This window comes from Microtus oregoni, unplaced genomic scaffold (assembly GCF_018167655.1).
Source record: "Microtus oregoni isolate MIOR12 unplaced genomic scaffold, Mior012 000016F_ref0000370, whole genome shotgun sequence".
NCBI lineage: Eukaryota > Metazoa > Chordata > Mammalia > Rodentia > Cricetidae > Microtus > Microtus oregoni.
This window is the reverse complement of record NW_024543075.1, coordinates 31,868,462-31,894,323: the sequence shown is the minus strand read 5'-3', so window position 1 is coordinate 31,894,323 and position 25,862 is coordinate 31,868,462. Positions and strand designations below refer to the sequence as shown.

Genomic DNA, 25,862 nt, shown 5'->3' with positions numbered 1-25,862 from the left:
ACCTGGGTATCTTGGAACTCGCTCTGCAGACCAGGCTTGCCTCTAACTCACACACGTCTGCCTGCCTCTGCCTCCCGAGTGCTGGCATTAAAGGCACACACCGCAGGCTCCCATGAAGTAAGAACACCTACCCTATGCTCTCAGTTGCTAACTGGACTCCATCTATTTTTACTCTTCCTTCTTTTTTATGTCTTCATCCTAATGACCCATGAGGGAGGGTTAGACTGGGCCTCTGGCTGGAGTTGATAACAAGAGCAGTTAGCATTTGGGGAGCCTGAGCTGTTTCCGAGGAAGGGATTTTCCATTCATGATCTTAGTCATCTGTGACCCCTCTGAGTAGGTACCCTGGCTTCCCTTCTTTTTACAGAGAAACTGAGTCATGAAAGGATAGAGAAGATGAGGGAGATGGCTCGGGAGGTAAAGTGCTTGAAGAGCCGAGTTAGATGTGCAGGTCCCATGTAGAAAGGTGGGTCATGGTGGTTACGTCTTGGTGCTGTGGAGTTGGAAACAGGCAGCTTCTTGCAGACCTCTGGCCATCTTAGCGTACTTGGCAAGTTGACCCTGTCTCAAAACACAAGGTGCCCGAGAACCAGAGGAACAACGTCAAAGGTGCTCCATCTTCCATAAACATGTGTTTCCACATACACTTGCACACACGCACACACACCCACACGCACACACTTCAGACCACATAGCTAGAAAATGGTAGAACTTCGCCATTCTTTCTACCCTGCAGCCAATGTGTTTGCTTCATTTACTTAATAAATGATTGAGTACAGTATGCTGGGAACTGTTCTGACATAAGGATACAGCGAAGGAAGAAAAGATGAGCGGGATAAAATTCCCACTTGTAGGAGAGGTGTAAGTGGGAACTTAGTGGGTCTATAACCGGAAGCTCAACTCTGGAATGGGGGTTGGGTTGATGTTGCCAATGACCCATCTGGCTCCCATCCCCTGTCCTTGTGTTGGCATCAATCTTGGCACCTCTGGGTAAGCTGAGGGCACACTACTGGCAATCTCAATTTACAACTTGTGGGTGGGGGTGTACCCTTTCTCTGCATCTGGCAATAAGTTCTAGAAGAAAGCTCTGATTGGCTTGTGCCTATCTTTGGGGCCAATCACTGATGGGCCAGGGAGGGAAGTGTTCCTGTCTTTGTCCAGGCAAGAAGCCTGTTGAAGGAGATCTGCACCCAGGGCAGATGAAATGAGGATATCATGGCTTATTCAGACAGGTTTTGAAGATTGTATGGTACAATAGTGCATGAATTCTTTGTTTAGATTTTATTAGAACTGGTCCAGATCCTGGAAGGAGTAGTGATTAGGAATCTGTGTACAGAGAGGGCTGGAGGGGCTAGGAGGCCCCAAGGAGGGCTGCTGGGACCCCAGCTCTGGCTCCTGAGTGATTGCATTTGAATTTTACTTCCAGTTAGGGTGTCAGTAGGTAAAAGAGTGGTTAGGGTGTAGAGACAGAAAGGTGAACAGGACTTGGTGAGTCTTCCAGCTGGAGGCTGGAAGAAGAAAGGGTTAAGAAAGGGTTTCACCCCTTGGGGGCTAAGTATTCATGCTCTGGATCCCTCCAGAGCATGAGTTGGAAGTTGTTAAGTAGTGGAAGATCCATCCCATATATCTCATGAAAGCTTGAGATGACATATGGGAAGGGGACACTGGCTTCCTGTCTCAGTCCCTTCAAATGTTTTCTTTCTTCAAGAAGTCAGAGACTATGAGAGCATCAGGACTGCCAGGGAAAAAAGGGGGTTAATATGATATTATATATCATATTAATATGATAATATGGGGGCTGGGGAGTGCATTGGCCTGGAGACCCTGCTTGCCTGGTTACCTGCCCCAGGGTCTAGAGGTTTAGAAATGCCTCTTCCCTCTGGCATCCTTGCAGGGAAGACTTTGAAGTCTTGAGCAAAGTGACCTGCTATGACTCATGTGGTAACAGACTTCTTCCTCTAATGAGAAGCAGCCACGGTCCGAGGTGTGAACGGCCCTGAGGGCAGAAGTAAGGACCCCATTAGGAAGCTGTTGTGACAGTCCAGAATGGTGAGGGCAGAGGAGGTGGTGAGAATGACCTTGGGTGAGGATTGGATAAGGAGGAAAAGGTGAATCCTGAGAGTGGCAGCTGGGAAAGCTGCCTTGTACTGAGATGTTCAGACTGTCACGAGCTAGTCTGGGTGGGCTGGAGTCTGTGCTAGATGTGCTGAGCCTGAGACACCCACTGTGCTCCATGTAGAGCTCTGCCCTTGGCCTTTGACTTGACCACAGCAATTGACTGTTGGTCAAAGGAGTGGCCCAAGCTGGGGGAAAAAATCCGGGTAAGCATAGAGTGTGGAGGTCAAATTTGAATCGGGCTAGATAGACCACCAGGAAGTGACAGCAGAGAGAGAAAAGTAGGCCTGAAAAATAATGGAAAGGTGAGGAGAAAGAAACAAGAGAATGAGCTAGTGAAGTGAGTGGGTCAGTCATTTCTAAGTGTGCGGGTCTTGGCAGGAGAGTGTCGTGCTAAAGCGGTGATTAGATGGGGCCCAGAGCTGCAGTGGGGGAGGAGGACATGGCCATGGGTCTAGTGGCTTGAAGGTCAGGTCACAGTCACGTGTTTAGCTTCAAGTTTCACCTTACAGATAGGTTTGAGTTTCTGCCCCAAGGGGAAGTGTGTGTGTGTGGCGGGGGAGGACGGGGATTGATTTAAGATGGGCCGAAATGAATCTGGAAAGGATGTAAGGAGAGTACCCTTGTAGTGGCCCACGGTGTATTCACTCATTTGTTCATTCATTCGTGCTGCTTTCCCAGGACTCTCTGGTCCCAGGGGCTTAGCTAGAGTCCCATTCTATAGATGAAGAGCATTCTGTAGGTGGATGAATGGTCGTACAGTATGAACATACTGACTACTGCCAAGCTGTATATTGCCCAATGAAAAAAGATGCCGAACTAGAGTGGATGGTGATGGGGCCTCTGTGTTTGAGGATTCACTGTCTGTCTTGTCTTTGTGGACAGTAGGGTCCATTTAGGGAATCCAGGTGAGCTGAGAGCGCCAAGTGAGACTGGGCTAGTTGGTACAGGCCTAATATCCTGGCTTTGATTCTGGGAGCCTCTGAAGAGGTTTCTGCCCAGGGCCGTGTCATTGCCAAGGTGTGCCTTTAGATTAATCTCATTAATCCTTCTGGCAAACTGTTGCCTGTTCAAAGCAATGGGACTGGGCATGCATTCTTCTGGTGAAAATCATGTTGTAGCAGAAGTTTAGAACCCAGGCGTGTGGTAAGGAGCTGAACGGGTTGTTTTCTCATCCACTTTACACATTTTTTTTTTGAGGAGCCTCTAAATGCCTGTAGTGTTCTAGACAGCAGATTCAAGAAGTAGGGTAAATTCTACAACTCTCACATAAAAATCAGTAGTCCAGAACCCTCCCACTCCCAAATGAGAAATCCTGCCATATATAGTGTACCGTGTGTTACCACAAACATGTCACCAGTGTTCCATGGAAGCTGGAGGGGGGTTACCTGGGACGCCAGGGAGGCCTTTCGGCCAGTGAGTTTGCAGGGTAAGCTGGGATTTTCTAGATAGAAGCAGAGCTGGCTTCCTAGGAGAGTACTGGTTGGAAAAGGACATGTAACATTCTCTTTTAGAGCTAAACCTTTGTTTTCTTGCTTTCAGGTGGTGTTGGCTACAGTGCACGCTTTTGGAACCAAATTTAAGGTTTCAAATGTGGAACCCTAGGCCTTCATTGGTAAGTTTGTTTGATGCCTTTTTACCAAATGATGCAGTTGAGTTTGTGTTTGGGATGAAGGGCAAGCTTGTTGTTGTAGATGCCCAGTGGAGGTTAGGAAGCCTGAGCCCCAGAGAAATCTGTGTCATAGGCATAAAGGGTAGTGAAATCCGGATTTCTGTGAGTTCAAGGCCAGCCTGGTCTACAAGAGCTAGTTCCAGGACAGGCTCCAAAGCTACAGAGAAACCCTGTCTAGGGGGGAAAAAAGGATACTGAAATCTTACCCTAGGTTTTGTGATTGGTGTAGACCAGTGGTCCTCAATCTGTGGAGTCATGACCCCTCTGGGAAGTCGAATGACCCTTTCACAGGGATCATTTATCATGTATCCTGAATATCAGATATTTATATTGCAATTCATAACAGTAGCAAAATGACAGACATGATGTAGCAATGAAAATATTTTTAAGGCCGGGAGGAACTGTATTAAAGGTTCACACAGTCTTAGGAAGGTTGAGGCCACTGGTGTAGACAGAGGTCAGAGGAGGAGAACCCACAGGCTTGGGGATAGATGCAGCTGACCTCACAGACAAGTGGTATTTTGGCATTATCTAAGAAGAAAAGGTAGATGGGAAACAACCCAAGGATGAAATGAGGTTTTCTGTACAGTAGAACATGGATATTTAGGGCGTGAAGAACGTGGGCCCATCCACAGACTAGCAGGAACAGAAGCTTTGAACAGCCTGGACTAGATCTTTGGTGGATCTATTGCCATCTGACAATGACAGCCCAGGTCAGCATGCTTGTTCAGTGAAGGACCCGATGGCCTCTGTCAGAGCTACTCAGAATTGCTTCATAGCCTGAAGGCAGCCAGGATGCTATGTAAATGAGGGGGTGTGGCTTGCTCTAGTTAAACCTTATTTACAGAAATGGGGTAGGCAGGATTTGACCTCTGGTCTGTTGTTTGTCAACTCCTTCTCTAGGCCCCAGGTTCCAGCTAAGGAACTTGGACTTTATTTCCAAGACAATGGAAGTCTGTTTAAGTTGCACTGAGTGGAGGGACAGAAGTGACAAGGGTTGTAGCAGTCACACACACCGGCTGCCACGTGGCCAGCAGCAGATGCACAGACAATGGACGATAGCAAGGGAAGAGCCTATCTGATTTCCAGTCTCATTAGACTCTAAAGACAGGAGTCAAAGAAGCTCAAAGTTGAAATTTGGTGTTTCATAACAGTATCATCAATAGAAGTGTGGGCGTTGGGGCTGAAAGAGAGAGTTGATGTTGGCATTGATTGATTGCCATGCCGAGGAATGAACCGAGGCCTTCCTGCGTGTTAGACAAGTCTTGGTTCATCCGTAGGAATTGTCCAGTTTACAGTTAGCGATTCAGAACCGAAGCCTAGATGGAGACGGTTATGTCTGGAGATGCAGAGTGGACTTCACAGTTTGGGTTGTGAGCCTTAACCATTAACAGCTGAGCCATCTCCGGAACCGCATATGGTAGTTTTGAAGAAGTGGAGGGCTGAGCTTTGGTAAACATGCCTAACTTGGGATGGCAGGAAGAAGGTGAGAGGAACCCAGAGGCCAAGGAAAAGGGTACTTGTATGCCAGAAGAGCCCATCCTGAAGCTTTGAGGCAGGCCCAGCATGTCATGACCAGTCCTCCCTGCCTTTCCTGGAGCTGAGTGTGTTGGCGCTTGTGTGTACATTGGGCTTCTGATTGTGTTCTTAGGCTAGCTTTGAGGTGTGGTGTTCCGAACTCTGCCACAACTTGCACTGCGGAATCCAGCCTGGGATTGGACTCTGGCTGTGAGACGAGATGTGATCTGTCGGGGGAGATAGTTGTATTGGCAGAAAACGGGGGAGAAAATAGAATGACCAAATGTGGAGTCAGAATTACTTTGGGAGTCTGGACAGGTGTGTGGGATTTGAGGTTATTCCTGACCAGTTTGTGTTCTGTGCATCCTGACATTTGCTCTGTGGTTGGAATTCTGAGCCCTTCTTGGCGTGGTTTGCATGAAGGTAGCAGGTAGAGGTCCAACAACAGAAGAAGTGGGTGTGCCCACTGAGCCACCATTGACTGAACCGTCACCCTGTGTCAGGTGAGGTGCCAAGTCCTCCGCATGAATCTTTTCATTTCAACTTTGCGTGACCTCTGCTGGGAGACTTAGTATTCCTCTTTCAGCAATAAGGAAATCCAGTCACTGAGAAGTTGAATAGCCCATGCAAAGCAACAAGGGATTGGAACCCACTTCTGCATGACCCTTGGCATGTGCTGGTGGCTCCCTCTTTTCTAAGTCTGGGTTTCCTCTCCCACTGATGTAGAAATAGTGGAGTCAGATTAACAATTGAGAGCACAGGGTAGGTGTTCCTACCTTTTAGGAGCCTGTTAAAGAGTGAGAAATGAGCCTGGTGTGGTGGCGCACACCTTTGATCCCAGCACTCTGGAGGCAGAGGCAGGCAGATTTCTGTGAGTTTGAGGCCAGCCTGGACTACAGAGTGAATTCCAGAAAAGCCAGGACTCTTACACAGAGAAACCCTGTCTTGAAAAACTAGGAAAAGAAAAGAATGAGAGACGTTTGAGAATTTGGAAGAGATGACAGTCAAACCTCAAGCACTTAATAACAACAGCCCAAAAAGATTGTCCTTCATTTGGGGAAGGTGGCAGCATGGGGTTCGGAGAGGGGCTGCCACTAAAGACACGAGAGTGGACTCCAGTTCTGGCTCTGTGGCGACCATGTTGCCGTTTTTCTGCCAGTGCTTGATGATGGTCTCTGCTTACCTCCGGCATAGGCTACAGAGGCAGGTCCTGTTTGTTTCTCACCATGTCCCCAGCATCTTGCACAGTCAGACTTCGGGTGTGTGTGTCATGTGCTCACTAATAATTTGTTGTTTCCATTGGGCCAGGTGGCATTAGATACTGACTTCATTACCTTTCTATTGCTGTGATAAAACACTATGACCAAGCAACTTATAAAAGAAAGGGTTTAATTTGGGGCTTAGGATTTCAGAGGGTCAGAGTCCATAACCATCACGGCAGGGGACATGCTAGCACTGGAGCAGGAGCCGAGAATTTATATCTTGAGATACAGCCACCAGGCCAAGAGAGCTAACGGAGAAGGGCATAGGCTCTTGAAACCGTCAAGCCTGCCCTGAGTGGCACACCTCCTCCAGCTAGGCCACACATCCTCATCTTTCCCAGACACTTCCACCAACTGGGATCCGAATGTTCAAATATATGAAGCTGTGGTGGGGCCCAGTGAGTCTCACAAACATGTTTACTTGTAAGTGTTCTCTGCCATGGGTCGTTGGTCTGGCTCAAGGCCTGGCTTCTGCTACACTATGGATGGGTTCTCACTGGGACTCCTCCTGGATACCCTGTTGTCCCGTGTCATGGAGATGTAAATCTTTGGATCTGTAAATCTGGCCCCTGTTCAGATGCAGGTGTTCATAGAGTGAGTGGATGTTGGGCTGGGCCAGCTGATAGCCCTGGTTCTGGGCCTGGGTGGTAGCTGGGTTGGTCAGCCCCCAGCTTTCCCTCATTGTCTACCAGGGCAAGCTCTCCACACCTCCCCAGTTAGTTCACCCAGTGCGGCAGGCAGCACGGAGAAGGACCAGTTCTTCTGCTCTCGGACCCTCAGGGCCATCTCCCCCATGCTCATAACCACCAGGGCCAGCTCTGCTGCTGTGCCCAGGCAAGGTGTAAAGCCCACTTTCCCAGTTGCTGCAGTTGGTGAGGGACGGGGCCAGCTCTTCGGTCCTCATGCCCCCAAGGCTGGCTCTCCCACCTGCTGAAGTTGACAAGGGATCAGGGGTGTGGGGTACGTTTCCCCTACCCATGCCACCACATGGCATACGAGGGAGAGGGCAGAGGTGCCTCTCTCCCACTCTCATGTACACGGGACTGGCTGACCTGTGTCCCCACCAACATGGTCAGCTCTAGTGTGCTCCCCAGGCTAGGTGCAGGGCCTGCCCTCCCGTGTGCTGCAGCCGGTGAGGGACAAGAGCAGCTCTCCTCCTGCCTGCCATAGGTGGCAAGGGGTGACAGGGTACAGGGTTGCTGTCCTCACAAGGCAGGCAACAGCAAGTCCAGAACACCAGAGATGCTCATGGTGAGGGAGAAGGACTGATTGGTCAGGTAGGGGGTTCGGGAACAGCGTCTCCTAAAAGCGAAGTGGGAGCTGTGGGGAACCACGAAGCTCTTGGAGGGGTGTGGATTTGTCGGCCATGCTTCCTCTTGGTCTTTCGCTCAGGACTTCACTGCCCTTGCTTCCTCAGTCAAGGGCACTCTCCCGAGGTCTCTCTGGCTGTGCCCAGCATTCTGGCCCTGGGTCACCCTACTGGCCTGCTCTCCGTGGGCACTCTGTCACCCTCTTCAGCCTGCTTGTCCTCTGCCCTTTCCTGTCTTCAGTGTCAGGTTCTGCTTGGCTCCTTCTTCATTTCGCTGCTCTTTTCCTGGAAGGGCTCCTTTGTCCCACAGACCTGTGACCTACCTCACAGCCAGTCTCTGTCCTCTCCCACAGCTGTCGTCCCCTCCTGAGTGCCCCAGCCCGGCTCATCCTTGACTTGTCCTTCCTCTCAGCTGGCATATTCAATGTCCTCCATGTTCTTACAATTTGTAAGACTTCATTTTATTTAGTCTGTCTGTCTGTCTGTCTTTCTCTCTCCCTCTCTGTGCAAAATGCATGCATGCAACTTGTAAGAATCTGTTCTCTCCTCCCACCATGGGAGGTCTGTGTGATCGTCACCTTTACCTGATGAGCCAATATTATTTCTTCTCTTCCCCCATGGGTTTGTTTAGGACTCATTGTCTATCACTATCTCTCCCCTCCATGGTTATCCCATCCATCTTTCTCTTCCTGCATTCCAGTGCACACTCTTGTCAAAACCGTGTTTCTAACTCACACGTCTCATATGGGTTCTACTTAAACCTCTCCCAGGATCCCCAGTGGCTTTAGAGCAAAAGCCATGCATTCTCACGGTTCTGACCTGAGTACAGCCACGAGTGGGCCTTTGTTTCTAGCACCTTTGCCACCTCTGGGCTCTCTCCTTGGAATGACCTGGCCACTATTCCCCAAGTAGGGACTCAGTTCCAGTTTCCCCAGTTCTACTGGACATCCCCTCATTTCCTCCCCAGACCTGGAGCTGACCTTCCTCCTGCCTTCCAGAACACACTGCATGGCTCTCTGGTACATAAGGTACTTAGAGGAGAGCTGTTGACTTACTTACCTATTATGTTCAGTAAACTGAGCTTCTTAAGAGTGAAGAACACACACACACACACACACACACACACACACACACAGAGAGAGAGAGAGAGAGAGAGAGAGAGAGAGAGAGAACCCTTCCTTCCTAGCCAGAACAGTGCACCTGGCTCAGAAAGTGTTTATTGAAAGAGTGTGGCTCGCAGAGTCTGTTAGCACAGCCAAACAACAGATTTGTAATGTGATCAGATGTACCTGGAATTGGAAGTTCGTTGGTGGTTGAATTTGTTGGGGCCAAGCCCCTTCTTAGCTTCAAGTGCTGGGCAGATTGTTCCAGGCTGGAATTTGTAGCCGCCTGTTGTGTCTCACGACATCTGGGGACCTCAGGAACATTCATTCTCTACGTTCTTTGCTTCTGACTTCCGACTGCATTTTGTTGTTGTTTATGGGATAATACTTGCAATTCAAAATGAAAAATAATCCATCAAGAAATTCTCAGGACTGAGGTCGACCCAGCTTGATCTTGGATGAATCTCAAGTATCTTAAATTAGCTCAGTATTGATTCTTGCCAGCTCCTGTCTGGTAGTCTTTCCCACTGTCTGATTGGAGGGCGTGGATGCTAAGGACATCCTTACTCCATCTGGAGTCTTGTGATGTCCTCAGTTTGTGTACTGAGAAGGGACGTGAACATGTCCAGACTCTGTCCAGGCGTCTGCATTCCTCCGGGAGCTAACACAGTGACCAAGTTTGTAGCGGATCAATGCACATATTTTTGTAGGGGGCCTTCAGCTCCATGCTTGTCTCCTTCACTTCCTTCTTCTGTGTAGAACTGGGATGGGTGTGCCAAGAATGCAGCTCTTATCTGTGAGCTCGAAGCAAGCTGGGAAGGCTTCCCAGAAGAGAGCTGCCCTAGATTCGGAGGTGTCTTGCTGACCAGGGTGCTCAAACAGGCTCTCAGTTGCTTTCCTGTCTACCGAGTCCCTTGCCTTGCCGCGCAGGGACTTTCCACAGCTGCTCGCTCTGGCTCGCTCTGCATGGAAAGCATTTCCCCTGCTTTGCCTGTCCCACGTCTGTGCTCCCTGCATGTCCGTGGATATGGTGGAAAGCTTCCTTGGTAAGAAGCCGGGTCTGGGGATTAAACCTAAGGCCTTCACACACTAGGCAAGCTCTCCAGCCCTGAAGCACCTCTTCAGCTCAGAAGGCCAGGTAGGTCTAACCATGGCTTTTTACCTATCATTGCCCACCCAGCTGACAGCTCAGTGTGTGTCAAACATTGCCAAGATGCTTGGTGGAAAGCTCCTGCACACAGGGGCTAAGACAGTGTCAACTGAGGTACATTGTGACTACCCAGAAGATAGCATGTGGGACACTGAGGCCTGGACTGAACCTGGCAGAGGCGAGGCTAGTCCCATGTCCAGGCTGCTCATGTGTGCTTGTTTGTGCCCATTCTTCTGTGTCCTGTGTGCCAGTAACCCATCTTCTTCCTCCTTGATCACAGAGGTCATGCATTTATTTGTGTGGTTATTGGACTAGTGGCTGTCTGTTCCCATGTGATGGCAACAGTACCTAAAACTCTGTTTGTTTTTCAAGACAGGGTTTCTCTGTGTAGTCCTGGCTGTTCTACTCACTTTGTAGACCAGGCTAGCATCGAACTCCAGAGTTCTGCCTGCCTCTGCCTCACGAGTGCTGAAATTAAAGGCATGAATTACTGTCACCACCACCTGGCCTAAAACTCGTTTAAGTAGGTGCCCCAGGTTGACTGACAGCCTAAGGGACAAATCACTCATCTGTGGCATCTCCCTTCCCCAGGTCTGGGTGCTGACTCTGAAACAGCCTGGCAGATCCTCCACTCTGTGAAACTTCCTGTTTCATGTGCTGTCTCATGGAATTAGCCCTAAGCCTTACTTCCTGGGATCTGCATTAGAGCCATCTGCTCAGGAAGTATCCAGGCTTGGTGGAGTCTGTCTCTTCTATCCCCTCCTGTTGTCCTTTGTCTACCCTGGATCCTCTTACCTTTTTTTTTTTCTATAATGAAAGGGGTCCCTGGGCCTCCTAGGACAGAGACTCACGTGTGGACCCACACACACTCCCAAGGATGACTGACCATGAGGGTCATCACGACCTGTGTGCCTGCCATCCTTGTCCTTCTGAATCCCAAATGACCCGGAGCAGCCCTGGCTTTAGTGTCTGTGGTCTCGGGATTCTACACAAGGGGCTCTTAAGGAAGTGGCTTCACGGTGCAGGCTTGTGCTGGAGATGCAGATGTGCACACTGCGGCGGCTGCTGTGTGTTTTCCTCGCATAATTTAGCACTCGGCTGTACCCACTCCTCTTGGGACTCATGTGCCACTTTAAATAACAGATATATCATAGCTCTCAGCTAAATAAATCTTTCTTCCTGGCCCATCCTGAAGGCACCCTCTTCCCCGCTTTGGCGACTCAGTGACCACTGGCTCATGTGACCATCGGGACCCTCTTCCCAGGACCCAGTGATAAGAAAACTTGACATAGACTCCAAGCGGCTTTTAGGGTTGGGCTGCAAAGGAAGCCGGGTTCCCCAGGGCACATTACCAGGCTGTTAGGGCCTTCTAAGGCCAGCCTGGCTTAAGTCCAAATGACTCACACTGTTATTTAGTGAGAAAAACAAAACAGCATGGCTTCTGACCAGGTGGGGAAAGGGAACAGTGGGGTAGGGAGGGGGCTGACAGCCAGGATCTGGGCACCTTTGCAGATAACCTCCAACACACCTCCCTCAAAGAACATGCGGCACCCTCGCCGTATGGGGATGGGTCTGCTTTGGGTGTCCGTGCCCTGACCTGAGACAAACCCTCTGGCTGTTCCTGTTCTGTAGGTGGAATTGTGACAAGAGACATGCCCTGTGTGTGATTCTCACATGTAGCAAACACCAACTGTCTAGTATCTGCTGTCACAAGCATCGTTTCTAGAAGTATCCTTGTTAACAGTAGCGTGGGAAGACCAGTGACGATGTAAAGCCTCAGAGTGCAGCCAAGGCCGTGCTGGTCAGTAGCGTGGCATGAGGCGACACTCCGAGTCGCTGGCCACACCGCGGTGCCATTGTCAGCGCAAGCGTATGTTGTTGCTTTGGCTTTGTCATAACGACTGAGCCTTGTCGTACGATATTGACTTGGTCTTCATTTTTCTGTCTGAGGCAGGTTTGTTAGAAATGCCTTTGCTGGCCTTGTGCCCAATGGCTGTGTGACCCACATTGGCCAGCCTGGGTGCCAAGTGCCTGGACAGCACCTGGCATAGAGAAGCATGTCCATGACTGTTATTGAGCTATTTTTTATGATAAACCTTGAATACCCAACAGGGAGTTCTTCTGGGTCCCTGACGGTGAGCAGTGGCAATGTGTGAGGTGAGTCTGAGAAGCGCTGTTCTCGGGCTGTGCCTTCATCCAGACTTTCACCTGCTGCTAGACCAACGTGTTGGCTTCAGTTTTGAGGCCAAAATAATAAAAAAAAAGGTACTAGGAATGGTTAAAAAAAAAACCCTAGGTTTGTGTCTAGTTAGTAAATAACCGTCCATAGTTTTCAAATCTGATATAGATGGCTCCTATTACCTTCTCAGGTTAGGAAAAATCCCTCTCCAGTCAGGTATGGTGGTCTAGGCCTCTAAACCAAGCACTCGGGAAGAGAATCTCTACAAGGTTGAAGTCAGCCTGGTCTATGTGGCGTGTTCCAGGCCAGTCAGGTCTACCTATGCCTTGTCTAGAAACAACAGTAGAAGAAGATGACTCTCAGGTGAAGGTTGGGGTGTACTGGGAAAGGTTATCCAGCAAGTAGGGTATTGAAGATTGAATAGGAGTTGAACAGAAGCTAAAGCCATGAATAATAGGCAATGCTGTCAATTAAAATTCTTCTTTATGTACATATTAACTTCCTTTGGTTTCTGTCAGTATGCTGACTAGCAGAGTTAGTGTATCTATCTCTGGTCTCTTCCCGTTTCCTCTATGATTTCCCCTTCTTCCATTGCATCCTGAAAACCAAACACATAAAACCGAGACAGAATTTCTTAAAAGAATTTCCTTTTTCTTCTCTCTCTTCCCACTGTGCCCACGCCCCCATTTTTAACAAGGTCTCATGTCATGTAGCTAGTCTCAGACTTGCCGTGGAGCTGCCAGGCTTAGCCTTGAGCCCCAGTTCCCCAGAGTAGTTTCTTTATGCTGTGGTTGCCCTCAAAGGTCCTAGTTATCCAGCGGGTTCACCTGTACTTTCCCGTAGCTCTCTCTCCACCCCCTTTTCTATGCTTACTGTGCCTTTGCTTGCTAAGCAATGAAGAAACTGCAAGGCCCCCCCCCCCCCCCCATGCGCCTACCCCTCTGCCTGCAGAACACCAGGCAGCTATGGGAAACAGATGGTGCATTGCTCCCTGTGGATAAGGAAACTGAGGTTTGGAAAGGTTTATGTAGTGGGCCATGCACAGTAACTGCAGTCTAGACCCAGGGTTCTCTGCTCCAGGGCCTACCCTCCCATCCCCTTATACCACAGCATGCATGCACTGGGTTGCATTTGGGCTGTGGCTCTTCAGCCTTGGTGCAGGCTGCTGCTTTGCTGCCTTCTTTCCTTTCACGGGCCCAGAGTCATCTAGTTCACAGTCACACGTGACTACACACCTTTCCTTCCTACTCAGTTTTCTAAGGTAGCTGCAGGCAAGGAGTGTATACTATGGACACTTGTGGCCTCAGGCAAGTATCGGAGAGAATGCAGGGGCCCAGGCTAGATGTGGAGGTTTAGTTCCACTTCCCTCCTGCTGGGAGCTGCTCAGGAACCCTGAGCAATCACCACCCTTCTTAGGCCCACAGCTGGCTTTAGCTTCTAAACCCTGCCTGCTGCAGGGCCCTGGGCCATAGATGAGGCCCTGGTGGACGGTGGAAGGTATATTGATAGCCCACTCCATGGTCGTGAATCCTGTACTTCCCAGCCAGTCAGGCTTCTCCCACCCCACATGTGAAGAAGGTCCCAGGCCTGCTTCTCAGCATCGCTCCCAGAATTAAATGGTCTGAACACCTGGACTCTTGGTACACTGGTTTTTGGACTCACTGGGTATCCCAATTAGGGTTATCATTGCTGCGATGAAACACCATGGCCGAAAGCAACTTGGGGAGAAAGGGTTTATTTGGCTTACACTGCCACATCATTACTCCTCATTGAAGGAAGTCAGGACCAGAACTCAAACACGGCAGGACCCTGGAGGCAGGAGCTGATGCAGAGGCCGTGGAGGAGTGCTGCTTACTGGCTTGCACCTCTTAGCTTGCTCAGCCTGCTTTCTTATAATACCCAGGACTGCCAGCGCGGGGTAATTAACACTGGGCTGGGCCTTCCCAGTCAATCCTAATTAAGAAAATGCCCTACAGGCTTGCTTATAGCCTGACCTTATGGGGGTTCCCTCCTCTCTGATGACTCTAGCTTGTGTCGAGTTACTAAAACTAGCCAGCACACTGGATTTCTGCAGCAGGAACCTACCCACCTTTGCCAAGCACCATGTTCATTACACTTCATCCCCCTCCCCCCCAGATGCTCAGCATTGAGATTTCTTGAAGCTCCTTGTTGCTAGAAAGTTCTCAAGGGAAGAAAGCATTCCACCTCATGGAGCATTATTAGCGCTTCAGCCCCAGGGCCTTGCTTTGCAGCCTTCCCTGGTGCAGAGAGCAGCTGGGCTTCCAGTCACAGCTGCTCGGGGTTTCTTCTACGCCTCCCTGCAACGAGGACCCCTCATCTACGTTTCCTCTGTGCTCAGGGTTTGGCTTAGGTGGTGGGACCCCGAGTCAGAGGCTTACCATCACAGTCCCGCAAGGGCCTGAGGACAGACAGAGGGTGATACATAGTCAGGGCCTTGCGGGTGACTTCAGAGCAAGTCTAAAAATATGAATGCCAGCTACATCCCAAGCAGAAGGGTCTCAGAGCAGAGATGGGAACCTGTCCAAAGGGGACACACAGGGGTCAGTAGTGAGCCATCCAAGTTGCTGTGTCATGGTAAACACAGTCCACATGTAGACACACCTCACCCTTGAGTCCCCATGCCAGCCTGGACCTTGCTCCTGGGGCCTCATCTCGCACACCTACACCAAGCCATGTTACACAATGCCCTGGCCATCCCAGACCCGTAGAGCTAAGCAGAAGCCCCCATGGGTTCTTTAAAGCCTTGCTGTTCGTCAGTCCTCCCCATCTTCTCTGAAGCCATCCAAGCCCCACATGTAGGTGCTGCCACTGATTCTGTTTCTTTTCTCCTTCCTCATGTTATCCGACAGCGATTCTTGAGAGCTTTTCCTTCAGAGTCCATCTGAATGGTGCCAGCCTTTTCCGCCCTCAACCAGCCCTTCTCTGCCTTTGTGGTCACCTCTGGCACACTGGTGCTACCTGTCAGGGTACTTCAGTCAGGCAAGGGCAAGCAAGGCCATCGCGTCTCTTCCTGTTCCAGACTCTTCAGTGGCTTTTGGGCATGCTTAGAACAGAACCCCAATGTCTCATTTTGCCTGCCACCCCTGTGTCTCACCCTTCAGCACTGTGCTTAGCCGACCTTCCGCCAGACTCTGCATCGTCCTCTGGTCCTCTTTCTTGCCCCAGGCCTTTGCACTCAAATCACCCTCTAGCTTGCTGTTCTCCCACATTGGTGCCTGGCTCAGTATTGTGTGACTTAAACTCTTCAAACACACGTCTCTTCACCCCAGATAGGGAACCCATGACAGACCAAAGTACGGATACCGTCAAAGTCCAACCTGGTGAACCTGTGAGTTTTATTGGGGTTACTTACAGGAGCAGAAATGACTCAAAGACAGCTGCATCACCAAAGTCCACCCCAGCACAGGTGACAACTCTCAAAGCTGGGAGCCTGGGACTCACTGCACCGCCTGCATGCAGCTCAACAGGTTGGAGAAAGAATGCCCTTTCTATAGCTCAGTCTAAACCTCTTCAAGCAGGTTGGCTGGTTTGTGATTCTTCCATGCAGCTGATCTGGTCTCTTTGCAGCTTTGCTTGTCTAAGAGTTTCTTTGCAGCTTGGCTTTGCATCATCTGAAAGAGACTCTGAACTTTTATTGTTTATTCTAGCCTAGTGAATCTGGTCAGTTTCAGGAACTTCCTGAAGCTATTTTGAGTTGTTTACCTTCCTGCTGAAGGAGTTTCCCTGCTCGAAAGGGTGTTTCAATCTCAGAGGAAACTGCAACACAACACTGGGCCTTCTCCATTATCGGTTCCATTCAAGTAGTTTCTCCCCTATATATAAAAACATTCTTCCGTCAGTCTGCTTTGTGCTGTTTCTGTTAGCAGTCATCACTATGCTGGCTTCTTGTATACTGTGTGTGGTATTTCTCCAGAATAGAGATCCACAAGGAGGGTCTTTTTTTTTTTTTTATCGTTCTCACCCCCCTGGGGCCTTAAAGATAAGCTGTGATGAACTTGTGGCTGAATTAGAGTATGCCTGCATGTGTTCTCAGACGTGGTGTCTGTTCTGTCCGACTAACATCTTTCAGGAGGTAGGTGATGTTGGTCAACACTTTTATTTTAGAAAGCCAGCTGGTGGCAGTGTGGGGGCCGGGCTGTGGGAGGGAGGGGACGGAAAGTTTTCAGAGGCTGTTAGAATGGGCCAGGAAATGGATGCTGTGCCTATGCTGAGGTGCAGATGGCGGGACACAGAGACCCTGTGAGGACTTGTGATTGTATCGGGATTGTGTGGCACTGGGGGATGAGCAGTGGAGAGAGGCGGGCAATAACTCTCCCTAGTTATGTAAGGCTATTGGCTCTCGGAGCACCACTCTGAGGAGCACTGTGCAGAGCACCCCGAGGGGCCCTCTGGGAAAACCTCTACAGACTTGAACTATTTTTTCTTCTGAGAACCTAGTCCTTTCTAGTTCTGGTGAAAATCCTATCTCTGAGTAAGCACATTCTTACCCATCTGCCGAGGTGTCCCTGGGTCCCCAACTACTGTCACCATTTTCTCTCTCTCTCTCTCTCTCTCTCTCTCTCTCTCTCTCTCTGCTGGGGATGGAATTTAGAGCTTCCCACATGCTAGGCCAGCACTCCACTACTGAACCACACACACTCCAGCTCAGCTGTGCGACAGGCTGACCTTAACTCCTTCACTAACCTGGGCAGGTCTTAAACTCAGACCACTCTTCCCTGAGCCTCTTGAGTAGCTGCAGAGACAGGCCTGCACCTCTAAGCCTGGCTGCATCCCAGTTTCTTAGGCCTTTTTCCACAGTATCCGTTTGTGATGCTGAGCCCCATGAAGTGAAATGCCACTAGATAGGCCACCTCTTACCTCTGCCATCTCTGCTATGGGTTCCCATGGCATTGAGACAACGTGAGCAGCTACATCTGAGTGCTTCCTGGGTGCGAAGCATGGTGTGAAATAGACCCTGTGTGTTTTGCTTGCCTTTACCATCCCCGAGAGTGTAGACTCAGAGCTGGACAGGTTCAGAGTGACCCCAACTCATTGTGGCCCTTGGCAATGCTGCACCAACCTCTTGATCTTTCTTTCCTAAGTCTGCAAAGTGGACATAATACAGAGGTCCACAGAGTTTTGGTGAAATGAAAGGAAATCCTGGGTTCCCAGGTGTGGTGGTTGCATGCCTCCAGTCCCAGTGTTGGCAGGTGGAGGCAGGAAGATCAGGAGCCAAGGGTCATCCTTGCCTGTACAGTGGGTTTGAGGCCAGCCTAGGCTACACATGGTATGCATGGTACTGCCTCACTTCCTCCACCAAAAACAAAACAGAAATAAAGAACATATACTTGGTGCTTCCCATGAGTTAAATACAGGGCTGTCATAGTGGAGAAGGTGCCTGACCTGGCCTTCCCCTGTAGTCAGATTGATGACTACCTTAATTGTCATCATAGGACCTTCATCCGCTAACTGATGGGAGCAGATGCAGAGATCCTCAGCTAAGCACTGGGCTGAGCTCCTGGGGTCCAGTCTTACAGAGGGAGGAGCGATATTATGAGCAAAGGGGTGAAGACCGTGATGGGAAAACCCACAGAGACAACTGACTTGAGCTAGTGGGAGCTCACTGACTCTGGACTGACAGCTGGGGGACCTGCACAGAACTGAACTAGGTCCTCTGAATGTGGGTGACAGTTGTGTGGCTTGAGCAGTTTGTGGAGCCACTGGCCATGGAGCCAGTATTTATCCGTAGCACGTTAATTGGCTTTTTGGAGCCCATTCCCTATGGAGGGATATCTTGCTCAGCCTAGATAGAAGGGCCTTGGTCCTACCTCAAGTCATGTGACAGACTCTGTTGACTTCCCATGGGAAGCCCTGTCCTCTCTGAGGAATGGATAGAGAATTGGGTGGGGGAAGAAGAAGGGGGAAGAGGGAGGAGGGGATTGGTATGTAACATTAAAAAAAGATTGTTTTAAATGAAATAAAATAACAAAAAAGATAAAAAATGAATAAATACTGTGCTGTCAGTCACATTGCAGATATGGTTACCGTATGTTATCACTGTCAGTATCCTGGGTCACACAGCTGGAATGCCTTCTTTTTTCCCTGTCCCACACAGCTGCTCCCAAGTTCACCTTGTCTGAGACCTTCTGGTCCCCGCGTTGGTATTTCTGTTCTTTTCTGGGTGTGCCGTTTGTCCCCATCGCAGTGCTGGGCTCAGGCTAAGCCTGGGTAGCATCTCCATTCTGTGTAGCCAACAGCTTCTTTGCAGCCACGGATTGCACAATCCTCCGAGGTTGGCGTGTCCTTGCAGAGTCTTACACAGTTTCCCGGGGCGGTCATTGTCAACCCGTGTGCTGTGGGAAGCAGGGCTTTTCCTGTGTGGTCGGTTATGTTAGTGGAGAAAGTAAAATAGAAGCCACAGCACAAATAGAAGCTCCTTATCGTTAGGGTGTGCGTTTGCGTGTGTGAGTGCGTGCGTGCGCGCAGGATTATTTTGTTAATCTGATAGTGTTTATATACCCAAGTCCCAGAAGAAAAAAAAATGAGAAAAATACCCACAAGCCTGGCTCTTTCATGAGCCCCTGTCCTCGAGTCTGCCAGTTCCAGCTGCACCCCATGCTCAGGGTCAGGCTGCGCACTCATCTGTCTTGATCCCTTTTCTCCTTGGCAACTGTGGAGGGCTTAGCGCTTCTGAAGGATGCTTGTGTCTAAGGGCCGCAGGACATCCTGGTAGCATTTGGAAATACCTGTCTGGTGACATTTGCCACTTGCATTTCTTTCTCATAATTGGGAAGTGGATTCACACACCAGAGCTAGCCTGGCCCTTTGGATGAGATGCACCTGCTGATTTGCACATGAATTCAAGCCAGAGCCTGCAGCTAGCAGACAGACTGGTGCGTGCGTGGGGGTGCTCGGCCCAAAATATCAGATGGATTGGAATGTTGTTGTGGCGTATAGATTATAATGGGGATAAACTTAGCTTCCACAGAGATTAATGTTCTCAATTCATGTTGATACAAGTCTGCACTTGTCAACTTAAAGACTTGGGAGATTTCAACTTTAAAAACTATGCTCGCCCGCCTCCCTCTTATTATTCAAGTTTTTGGTTCTTGGTTTTGGAGCAGGCAAATTGCAAGGTCCTTACCACTGCCAGGCACAGACTCGCTTGCAGGCCTCTTCTTGGAACTTTTCCAGAGAACCGTGGAATAGCCTGCTGTTGCTAACAGCGACGGCTATGATGACTGTCACTGCCACTGAGAGAAGACCCCAGAATTCTCCATGCTGCTCTGGCTGTGGTTGTCAGTGCTCTATGAAGGTGGGAATGGGACTTGAATGTTGGGGCTGTGCCTGCTGTATATTAATTAGGGGCTTGGTGGGAAGTTCTTTCTGATGAGTGCCTTACCCCTCAGAAGTTTTTACTCTTCACCCTTTCTACATTCTAAAAGCAATGGGTGCTCACTGCAAAACCAGGCTTGGGATATTGCACGCTTGGTTTTGAAATCCAGCCTCATCACTTACTACATATGCACCCCTGAGCCGCCGGGCACCCTCCCTGAACCTTGCTTTACCCAACTGTAGAGAAGGCCCTGATGTATCCTAGCATTGCCGTGTGGGCGCTCCTGTTTCAGACCTGTCCTCTCTGCTTTTGTGATCCCTGCTTCCCAGCATTCCTGGATGGCTTCTTTTAAAACCCCATCCTTCTGGCTGTATAGGTCCCAACCCTGAGTTTGGGAGCTTGTCCATATGCACACCTCTGTTCTCCTTTGGGAGATGCCAGCTCACTAAGGGGCTGCTATTCAGAGTGGATGCTTCTGGCATAGGAACTGGGTCCCAGGGCTTTGCATTGGCCTCAGGCGATGCCCTTTGTGTCCATGTCCAGGTGGGTACACGGAGTGGAGAGCCTCGCGTTGGGAGGCAGATTGCTTCTATTCCAGCCTGAGCTCATTCTGCTTTACACTGCTTGGAGCATCCTCGTTTCTAAGGAGCTGGAAGTAGTCACAGTGACACATGGCAGTCGGCAGACTGCATCTCAAAGTGCGGTCCCTCAAGGGCTGTGCAGACCTGAATGCCAGGAAGCGTTGCTGTTCCAACTGCAGATCAGCAAGCCTGGTGCCCCACGCCACCCTTGCTGCCCGTCTTGGGATATGGCTAGGACTTGTTGAAGGACCATTTAAGCCTCTGCCCTGGGCAGTGGTGCCCTCTGCTGTTCAGGAAGCAGCTGTGCAGCAGGGCCCGCGGTATTTGACTCACCTGTCTGTTGACAGCTGACCTACTTTTGTTTGACCTTGATTTGTTGAGCGCAGTTAGAAACGCGCTGGGGCTGTGCCTCAGCTGCCTGAATTTAAAAGTCTCGGTGTGACAGCCCTCCAGTCCAGGCCGAAGGATGGTTGGGTGCATAGTGAGTTTTGCAGTAACCTTTGAATTATAATTCTATCGCAAGGAAAAGGCTTGATTCAGGAATACCGAACAGTTATTTGGGCCTGGCTGTGAGGCCAGAGCAGCAGGCCCGGATTCCTCGCTACAGGGCAGCTTAATCAGGAAATGGCCTAGATGGCCGCCTTTCAAGTAGGTCCTTGCAGTAGCCTGGCAACAGGCACAGGGTCATAATTGGAAGAATTTGGCTTTGAGTGTCTGTGGGTGTTTACAGTGCACTATAGGGCAGGCCTTCTCTTATTTATAGAATATTTAAAGCAACAAGCAGCAGAAGGCTGAAAAGGCACTAAATCTCGGTTTATTTTTAACAAATTCCATCTTTCCCTTCATCCCAGAAGGAAGACTGAGTTATTAAAAAAAAAAACAGTAAAAAAAAAATACATCCCTGCGAAGCACACTGAATCTAATTATGGGGTTGCCAGCGCCGGCCTGCAGCCACACTCGGAGGGCTCTGTATGCCAGCCGTCCATTCAGTCTGTGAACTTACATGACTCCGGCTCTTCATTTAGACCTAGAGCGGGAAGTATTGGCAAGTGAGGGCTGATCAGAGAAAAGTTCTGGTCTAAATTAGGAGATAGAAGGCATAAATAGAGAGTAGTGTGCTTCTCCATCCTCAGAGGGAGATAAAATCATCTTCATTGTCCGTTATACTTAGCTGCGTACACACATCTCCCGACGTTCTAACTACCCATTTCAGGAATTTGGCTCGCTGCAGTAGCGGATCTGTGCCACTCCGAGGAGCCACTCGTGTTGTGGTCTTCTGAGCCCAGCCTGGATGAATGCTACCCCACAGTCTCAGGGAACCGGGAAGCCTGTGCTTTTTTTGTCTGTGTTCTTGTGGTGTGTTAGCGCTGGAAGGATCTGAGGGACCCCCAGGTGCAGCCGTACCGTACTGTCAGCGCATGCTGAGGTCCAGCCGCGATGCTGCCCAGAGCCTAGAGTAAGATTCGGCAGCAGGGGCACATGGGGGGCTCCTAGCCTTCTAAGATCTCAACAGTGCCCTGCTATGTGACACTCAGGACGGTGAGTGAACCAATTTGAGTCTTGCACTTCCTGGGGCCACCGTCTCAGAAGATACAGACACTAAGTTGCATAGTCTCAATGAGCTATGTGGAGCCAGTTACAGTTGTACAGAGGTGAGTCATGTGACAGGGAGGACGAGAGTGGGAATTCTGGCAAAGGGGAATTCAGTTGTTCCTTGACACTCCCTCCGCTAGAGACTCTTGTGGGACTCTGATGTTTTCTCATGGGAACAGGCGCTACGTGTTTGCTGAGCATTGGGAGGAGACGAGCTTGGTGCAGCAAGTGGGGGCACAATGGAGATGGAGGCCAAGATTTTAGATGTGCCTGAGGGGCTGCTGAGGAGGTCCATAGGGATGTGGACAAGAACAAAGGGCTATGGCACAGGCCGGGGGCAGGCACTTATGGGTAGCATGAGGGCTATGTCCCAGTGCTGCCACCCCACCCCAGGCAGAAGGATAGATAAGTGGTCTAGGTCACCAGTCCCAGTGGACTAGGCCCTTGAGCGAAGTGAAACCCGTGTCCCTTTCTTGCCCTGGGCCAGAGTGGGCCCTGAAGCTGAAAGTGGCAGAGGATCTCGGGAAACCTTTCCGTGAAAGGTGACTGCTGGAGTCCTCAGTGGACAATGCTGGAGGCCAGTGGCTTAGAGGAGGTGAGCAGGCCACACAGGAGGAGGTAGGGGCCTGAATTAAGCCCACAGCAGTCGGCAGGGAGAAAGAACCAGTGAAGGGAGGAGGGGCTCTTGGTGTATGTGGGGGCTTGTAACCAAAACTGTGGGGTTTGGTTATAGTCAAACAGAGTAAAGAACAGAAACCTGCTGGGGCTCAAACTGCCCCTGCCAGGGCTTCGGAGGGCGGCTGTGGGCAGATCCCCAGCCTACCTAGCTTTGGATCACTCAGTGGGATTGTTGCCAGCCCAGCCAGAGGTTCCCCTTCTGCCCCCAGGTGTTGCCAGATGACAGACAGAGTACCCAGGTGTTCTCACCGCCATCTCTGTGCCTCCTCCTCCTCTTCACCTGACACTCCCAGCCACCCTCAGGTTCTTAGAGTTGAGACTTTGTGAATGACCAGAAACAAGAACGAAAGAAATGCTTGGAAAATACCCCGTGAGCTGTTGTTCAAGGAAGATATTTTTTCTTGAATTGTACTGCTTCAATACAAGTAGCAGTTGTTGGCAAATCGTTCCTTCTAAGTTTACTTTTAGTTTCGTAGTTGATCAAGACGGTAATGCTCCCTGGTGCCCTGTGTTGTAGTAAGACTCTCTTCTCATGCCACCTCCGCCCTCCCCACACTTGCTGTTGGTTTTCTCGCTGTCTCAGTGACCTTTGCGCTGTGCTTGTGGGCCCAGAAGGTCCCAACTGCAAGATCCAGGTCAGGTGGTGACAAACAAGAAACGAAGGATCCTTAAGCGATCCTTGGCAGAGACAGCCCCGACTTCCTGGGCCTTTGTAGCACATAAGGTGGGTTGGCCCACTGTCCTGTCCTTGAGCCTCCTCCACTATCAGCCTGGCAGTGGTAACTGATGCCGACTTTAAACCCTTCAGAGTAGGAAGACATGGGCAGAATGATCCTAGCCCAGTCACCAGCCTGATTGCTGCCCCAGCACCCCAGTGGGTATTTAAACATGTGTTTGGTTCTTTAAATCATGGCTGCTCACTGGTGCCACCTCCAGTACCAACGGCTGACAGCAGAAAGTAAAAGCCCTGAGGGCTGTGTGAGCCACACCAGTCCGAAGTCCACCCTTGTCTCCTTAAGCCGCACCCTTGGCTGTCTTCCGGACTTTTGCAGTTTATCAGAGCAATGGGCGCTTCAGTGGAAGGACCGCCCCAGGTCACTTTCTCTGGCCCAGGACTACAGGCCCGCCTGCCTATGTGGCACAGTGAGCCACCTCCTGGCCTCAGGCGCGTAACCACCAGACATCCTGCTCCCTCTTCTGGACACCTCTAGCTGCACAAGTTCCTTCCTTCTTCTGACCTCCAATCTTTCTTGCCAGCGGTTCCTCAGTGACCTACTTTTGTTCGCTGTGGCCAAAGATCTGTAGGCATGGCAGAGCTCTCCTTCAGAAGTAGGAAACATGGCTCCTGGACCCATGCTCTTTCCGTTCTTTTAAGATTTACTTTAAGTTACATGCACATATGTGCATCTCTGCGGGTATGTGCGTGTGAGTGTGGGTGCTAGCAGAGGACAGAGGAGGGCACTGGAGCCTCAGGAGCCTCAGGCATGGGTGACTGAGTCACTCTGTGGGTGCTGGGACCCAAACGTAAGCCGTAGTATGCACTTTTAGCTGCTGAGCCATTTTTCTGATCTCTTTGGAAATAAAGATCTATTTTATTTTTAATCTGTGTATATGTATATGCCTGGGTATGGGTGCAGGCCCCTACCCATTCCTTAGGTAATTTGAAGTCAATAATACTAAGGGGGCGGTAACTGAGTGTCTGCTTGTTTTGTGGGCGATGTTCTCAACATCTTTCTCAGATTCTCAGTACACACTGTCATGAGCCTCAGTTTACCAGTGAGGAACCAAAGATGCACATGATCGGAGCTTGTCCCCAGCCATCTAAGTCAGTGGCAGAGTGGAGCTGGGCCCAGGCAGTCTCTCCGGAGCCCGTGACCTGAGTGCCGGTGCTCCAGTAACCCACAACCTTCTGTTTATAGTACTAAAAATAAGTCCCCGATTAGGCTTGCGCTGGCCTTGCTTTCACTTATTTTGCAAGAAGTCGTTTGACAGGAGTCCGAGTTGAACCCTTTTCCATGAAACCCCTTCAGAGTTTGTTTTGACAGAATGGACTGACCACAAGGGCAGAGGCCTCTGCTCTGTCAGCACCAAATGCAGTCATCCTGGCTCAGTCAGGACTCCGGAAGCAATGGCATTAGATCAAGGTGGCAGATGCGAGCTGTGTCGGACGTACAGCGGGCCTCTTGTTTTAAAGCGCCTACTCATAGCTTTAGTGTCTGATGAGAGCAGAGAGAGCTGTCTGCAAACCATCGCAATGTTCTGTTTTATGGAGCAGCCCGACCGTGTCCAGGCAGCAGGATTTGCTGACCACTAACCCTGGGCATTCAGTAACTTGGGATGCAGGTGCAACCCAACTATGTCCAGGCAGAGGGATTTGCTGGCCACCAACCTTGGGCATTCTGTAACTTGGGGTGCAGGTGCTAACTGTGCGTTTCAGCAGTAGCTTTTCCGCTCACTCCAGTCTCTGCCGGAATGTAGATAAAGGTGATCTGTAACTTCACTGGGAGCTGTGTTCCCTGTGCTCAGGATCAGAGGCTGAGAGGCTGGAATCAGGTCACCTTTCTCTTAGTGGGCTGCTTTCTATGCGTTCCAGTCAGATTTATAGAGACATCAGCTGGAGACCTGGAGGGGAAAGCAGTACTGAAAGGTTGGGTAAGGTCTGCCTTGCTGTCCTGCAGTGGGTCTCAGAGCAGGGCCATGACTTCCCTGAAATGCTGAGCCTTTACCTGAAATGATGGCATGGAAAGGGTGCTACCTTGCAGCAGAAAGTTAACCGGGGACGATGGAAAATGACTGGGAACAACACAATGCCTGGTGGTTATGAGTGTAAATATTAGCTTGGCGACTTCCTTCTTCCTCCACCAGCTCTTCCTCTTCCTCCTCTAATCCTGTCAACTATTGACTTTTCTGTTTGGCTTGGTTAATGGGATGGAGCATGAAGTTCTGAGTCGGGCATGAGTAGGGCATCTCGGAAATGTGTGGGTGGTTTGGTTAGGTGCTATGAGCAGACAGTGCTTTATGGGAAGGGTAATCCTTCCAGAAAGTGGGATTGTCCATCCACACAGTTGCCGAATGTGCGCTGGGCATTCCTGGCTGTGATGGACTGAACCTGGAACCAGACTTCATGCTACACAGAAGGGAATCATTTTTGCACATTTTAAAGTTTATACTGAGTTTTCTAAGACCACCACTGCCAAGTATATGAGTAGCCGTGTTTTATGAAAAGTTCTAGCATCTCATTAATGTTCTACATTAATAATGCCTTATGTGTTGATGTATTTATATATTAGCTTATAATGTTAACCAACTGTAATTCATTTTTCCCTTGTATTACAGACAGGGCATAGAGTTGACTATAAGTAAGTT

At 50.1% G+C, this 25,862-nt stretch overlaps 1 protein-coding gene across 3 annotated transcripts in view; it reads left to right on the top strand.

The window, feature by feature from the left end:
- Arntl (aryl hydrocarbon receptor nuclear translocator like) overlaps window positions 1–25,862 on the top strand; it is a 98,604-nt gene that overhangs the window by 21,173 nt on the left and 51,569 nt on the right. For all 3 annotated transcript variants that reach the window (XM_041666297.1, XM_041666298.1, XM_041666296.1), the window contains exon 2: window positions 3,658–3,730. The gene's annotated coding sequence lies outside the window, so the exon portion shown is untranslated. The remainder of the gene's footprint in view (window positions 1–3,657; window positions 3,731–25,862) is intronic.